Source organism: Sinocyclocheilus rhinocerous, unplaced genomic scaffold (assembly GCF_001515625.1).
Source record: "Sinocyclocheilus rhinocerous isolate Xijiao unplaced genomic scaffold, SAMN03320098_v1.1 scaffold1469, whole genome shotgun sequence".
NCBI classification, from domain to species: Eukaryota; Metazoa; Chordata; class Actinopteri; order Cypriniformes; family Cyprinidae; genus Sinocyclocheilus; species Sinocyclocheilus rhinocerous.
Genome location: NW_015650017.1, coordinates 125,287 through 131,125, shown reverse-complemented (window position 1 = coordinate 131,125; position 5,839 = coordinate 125,287). Strand labels below are relative to the sequence as shown.

Sequence of the window (5,839 nt, the reverse complement as noted above, 5' to 3'; positions counted from 1 at the left end):
TAATAGATTGGGACCCGACCCGGACCCGGCTGACCATTTAAAATATAGCCCCGAACCCGTACGGATCCCGGGTCGGGTCCCGGGTCCTCGGGTCTCGGGTCCTCCGTGTAGACCTCTAGTGTGGAGCTCAAATCAACTTCAGTTCCTGCATCAGCAAATGAGTTCTCCTTATAGGGAACTTGTGCTGCGTACTCTAGTGGACACTTTGGGGAATGCTGCTAGCATGATCGTTGTCTGAAGCACGTGTGAAACAACGGCATTTCTATTGGTGCACATAGCCTGTGAAGTCATGAGCGGGCACCCAGAATTATAAAAGGGTGCTGCTAAACACGTCACCAATATTTGTTGTCTTCAGGAGCCGTTTGTTTGACAGTGCGTGTTTAAGACCAAGGCAGGTGAGCGTTTTAGAAAGTCTGTGTCTCTGTGCCCGAGGTTTCAGACATTTGAGGACACACACGTTCTATGTGTCATGTGTCTTGGTTAGGAGCTTCCAATGAGAGCGCTATATTCATGTTTGTCCCACGTCACGAGGAATGACGGATAAGCGTCTGCATCTCGCGGTTCGGGTCCCGCTGATGCCGAGGCACGGCGAAGACTCAGATCGTGGGATGCGCAGATCGAGTTTGCAGAGAAGGATATAGACCTTTTGAAAGCTTCCGCTGCAAGCTCGAGCACTCGGTGGGTTTCAGACACTCTTTTTAGGGTTATCGGATCCCACAAATAGTGCTATATTGAGTTGAGGAGCACCTGAGGGAATGTGTGTCTCCATGTTTGGATTCTAACACTTGAGGGCATACTCTGACTTTTGCGTCTAGGCTCCATTTGTGTTTGTTCCTATTCCTGAGGGATACGGGGCAAAGGGATTGTGTCTCGCGGCCTGGTTCTGCCATTGCCGCGGCACAGTTTCTCAGCTGGCGGTGATTGTTTTGATCTGCGGGATCCGCACACCCTATCTAAATGGGTTGTCGGATGCTGCAGACAGTATTTGGGTTGTTACAAAGATCCGCCCGATCTTGTGAGCTCAGCTGTGCCTCTCTAATATGCATGTTATTGTGTGTAGAGAGTCTCGCTGGCTGTGGATATATTTATATACTCTGTGGAGAGAAGCTTGCATCACTGCTTACGTCAGGCTTTGATAGTAGACTAATGATGTTTTATGCGTTCGCTCTTTAGCGAATCATTTACTGATGGTCCAGATCTCCCTCATGTGAGCTTCTGGTCAATAGCATGGTGGTTGCTAGCATCTTTGGGACTGACACTGATTAGGGGCCTGCTTAGTATAGCCATCTGAGGATGGTTATATTCCAGCCATGATTATGGCAGGGCAGGCTTGCTTTAAATACAGCTATCTGAGGTTGGCTGTGTTTTTGCTGTTATAGTGAGCCCCTTCTTATAAACTATCTGAGCTCGATGATTGCTCCCCTGCGGCCTCCTTGAACCCTTGCCTGGACAGAGCTGTCTCCCCTTTTTGGGCTTTGATTAGACAGCCCACTACTGGTGGTCTTGGCAACTGCAGTAGGTCCCCTTACCTATAACCTAGCTATCCAACGATCGCTATGTGCTAGCCTTGTGATTGCTCCCCTACCTAGGGTTTCTAAGTAGCAGCCTCCTTGAGCCTTGTATAGATATCTCCCCTGCTAGGGTTGTAAGCAGATAGCCCACTTTCTGTGGTCCGGGCAGTTTTGTGGGAAGGTTTTACTAGATAGCTATCTGAGGCTAGCTGGGTATTGATTGCATTTTTGGTCTACGAGCCTTTTATATAAGATCCTTAGAAAATAAATATTTGAGGATAACGGTTTTCTAGCTCAGCAGCTACTTCCCTTTCTTGGTCCTTTAGTAGTGATCTCCTTGAGCTCCTATCTAGAGGCTTTCTAGTTTAGCCTCTTCAGTGGTCTTGTGTATTCAGGCTAGTATTGCTCACATAACATAGCTATCTTAGGGGGGTAGCTGTGTTTTTAACTTGGTGTGGATATCCCTCTTTCACCTGAAACTGGGTTACCCATTTCTGCCAAGCTATGTGAGCGATCCGGGGCGTCAGTGGTTTTGCCCCTTTCTGAAGAAAGGTTAGGTGTATACCTGTCAACTCCTTGGTCTCTCTCCAGGTGGACAGGCATGGCATAGTTGGCATTTCGTTCCCCAAAGTGTCCGCTTGAGGATGCAGCACGAGTTCCCAAGAAGGGGAATATCTCAGGTTAGGCATGTAGCCATGGTTCCCCGAGAAGGAACTAGATGCTGAGTCCCTTTGCCATGCCTTCGGCCTGCCTGTTTCATGTCTCCTTCAGACAACTAAGTTGGTGACAGATTCAACAGGTGCCCTTTTATACTTCCGGGTATTCGCTCATGATGTCACAGACTACGACCGATACAGGCTGGACCAATAGGATTGGAGTTTTTTTTCCACATGTGCTTCAGACCACAGTCATGCTGGCTGCATTCCCCAAAATGTCCAGTAGAGTGTGAGTTCCCCCTCGGGGAACCATGATTACATGCGTAAGCCAAGACATTTTATTCAAAATCACAACAAAGATGCAGATATTAATCAGTTTTGTTTTTGGATATTGTTGGTCTCAGATGTAAATTTCAAATTGTTTACTTCAGTAGACTATCATAAAGCTATTAAAGTCTTAATCTGTGACAAACCCTGTTTCTGTTTGTTCTTCAGGTGTGTTTGCTGATTCAGATGCAGTGAAGTCAGTGATGGAGGGAGATTCAGTCACTCTAGAATCTGGTCTTACTGAACTACAGACAGTTGATGTGATAATGTGGACATTTGGACGCCCAGAGACTGTTATAGTTCACATCGATAAAGACGCTGGAATCTTCTCCACATATGATGTACTTGATGGGAGATTCAGAAACAGACTGAAGCTGGATCATCAGACTGGATCTCTGACCATCACAAACACCAGAACCACAGACTCTGGACTTTATCAAGTAACCATCAGGAGCAGAAAGACCACATACAGATTCAATCTTACTGTCTCTGGTGAGTCACAATTACAGTATAATTTTGTGCTGCCAGTTTTCATAAAAATATTTTCATGAACCAAAGTCTTTAAAAACATTTATTCAGTGGCCATAAAAATGTAAAAAGTGCTCAGTGCAGGGACAAAATGCTTTCGATATTGCATCACCAACCATCAGTGTTAGTTGAAGTATTTTTTACATTGTTTCGTGAAGCTGTGGTGAGCGGTGTGAAAACAGCATGATCGTGTGACACTAGTGGGTAAAAAAAACAGATGCTGGGTTAATTGTGTTAATGTACAGTAAGTTTTTCTGATAACAGTAACAAATGTATATTAATGAACATAATGAACATCTTTCTAATTAAGTTATAAAAAGGCAGATCCAATATATATATATATATATATATATATATATATATACACTCATCTCTGTACCGTTAAAATGTGCAACATTTTATGTTTTAGATTTTATGTCTTACACTGCAGAGTTTTTGGTGCACGTGAATTCCTGAACATGACGCATGATGGGATATACTTAGCCTAGTGTGGGTTAGTGTGGGTTTAGTGTGTGTTAAGGGCACTGAGCTTTGCCGCTTTTCAGACCTGGGACGGTCTTGTGCACTTATTAAAGCATGTCAACATATTCTGTTACACCAAATACACAAAATAATGATCTTTAAAAAAGCATCATATGACCCCTTTAATTCACAAATTTGTGTGTGCACATGCTTAGTGAATGAGATCCCATGTTTTTTTTGTTTTGTTTTTTCTGCAAGATACACGTATGTTTACTTGTAACTGATAGAGGACCATTGCCTTCAATCATTTTTAACACGTTAAACAACAATATTTATTGCATAAATTATAACATATTTTCCACAGTCCTTATAAAGACACAGAGGCTCAAACAGCAGCAGCTTTACTTTCAGTTGTGACTAGGGATGTAACGATACCATCAATATCGTGATATCGCGATAGCAAAACTGTCTCGATATTGTCATGGTCACATGACGATATGAAACAATAGGTCTTCCGGGCAAAAAGTGTAGTTTTTAAAATATATTTATACTTCTTATTCTAGCATAAAAAGTATTTAAAGTTGTGTTTTGGGTCATTATGCTTTGGTACAGTATCTGTCAAACGAACTAAAACCGAAAGCACAATATGGCTTAATCCCTTCATCAAGTCCGTTTGCGCTGCGCATTTCAAAGCGAAGCGGCACTTCGTTCCGGCGATCAGCTCGTGATCCAGTGTTTTCCGCGCCTCAGAACGGCTCCGTTCACACTGAATGTGTGCAGTGAACTCGTTTATTGCACATGCTGTGAGTTTAGCACTCGGAACGCAACAGCCAGGTTTTATTTTCGCGGCAGATGATTACAGCATTTCACTAGATTTGTAGTGAGACACATTTTTGTTTTTGTAAGCATGTTTTCGCTGAAGCTGGAGTTTTCCTTCAAAATAAAAGATCTACTGCCGTTTCCATCAAAATAAAAGCTTAAAAGTGCAGTATGAATTGCTGACAGCTAGCGGTTTTAAAATGCAGTCCAATTTAAAAATGTCTCTTTCAAGTGTAGAAACTAGGAAAGAAGTATTGTAATTTCCCTACTGTACTGTAAAGCAAAAATAATATACCTATGAAATATCCATTTTCGTTTATTTTACAGTGCAATTGTTTTACAATATATGGCTATTACTGTGTTGTTATTATTATTATTATTTTCTAATTTGTTTGGCTTCCTAAAACACCAGTGTGAATGTAATTTAGACTGAGACAGTATATTCACAACTAAAAAGAAGGTTGAGTCCCCTTTAAAGTTCAGGTACAAGTCAATTCACTGACTGTTTTCTTACTGAAGTTTTCTTAGTTAAGATCATGGGTTGGAGCTCTTAATTTTGAACTCTCAAAGTGCATTAGATAGGCTAGAATAATTTAACTTTAAAATGTACAAAATGTTCATTTTTTTCCAATTCTTCATTTGTCTTTTTTTTTTTTTTTTTTAAATATCGCTATAATTATCGTGAGATTTTGATATCATTACCTCCCTAGTTGTGATATGATTCTCGTTTGAAGTAAAAGTGTTTTCTGTGGTCGGCGCCCATAGCCTTGTGGGCAGCACATCGACATATAGCCCCCTCTCCCATTTCACTATGAGAATAAAGGCAAAATTTGATCCTGTTTGTGAATGATATTTGAGCATATACAGGTGCATCTAAAAAATATATAATATCATGAAAGAGTTCTTTTTTTTTGTATCTTATTTCAAAAAGTGAAACTTTCATATATTCTAGATTAATGTAAAGTAAAACATTTCAAACGTACTGGAGAGGCACAGAATCCAAGCTGCTTGAAGTCCAATGTGAAGTTTCCAAAGTCAGTGATGATTTGGGGTGCCGTGACCACCTCTGCTGGTGCTCTATTGTGTTTTATCAAGTCCAAAGTCAATGCAGGTATCTACAAGGAGATTTTAGAGCACTTTATGCTTCCATCTGCTGACAAGCTTTATGGAGATGCTGATTTCCTTTTCCAGCAGGACTTTAGCACCTGCCCACAGTGCCAAAACCACTTCCAAGTGGTTTGCTGACCATGATATTACTGTGCTTGATTGGCCAGCCAACATGCCTGACCTGAACCCCATATGGAATCTATAGGATATTTTCAAGAGAAAGATGAGAAACAGACGAGCTGAAGGCTCAAAAGTGCCTCAGCAGTGCCACAGGCTGATCGCTTCCATGCCACACATCACTGATGATGGAATTTGTGCTAAAGGAGCCCCGAACAAGTATTGAGTGCATAAATTAACATTTTATATACTTTATTTTCTTACACTTTAAAGAACTTGAACTTTTCTGTTTTGCAAATCCTTTTTTTTTTT

General features: G+C 41.4%; 1 pseudogene; it reads left to right on the top strand.

Annotated features, from left to right (window-relative positions):
- The first annotated feature begins 2,421 nt into the window (after window positions 1-2,421).
- The window catches only part of LOC107711377 (uncharacterized), a 5,555-nt pseudogene continuing 2,137 nt past the window's right edge, over window positions 2,422-5,839 (top strand).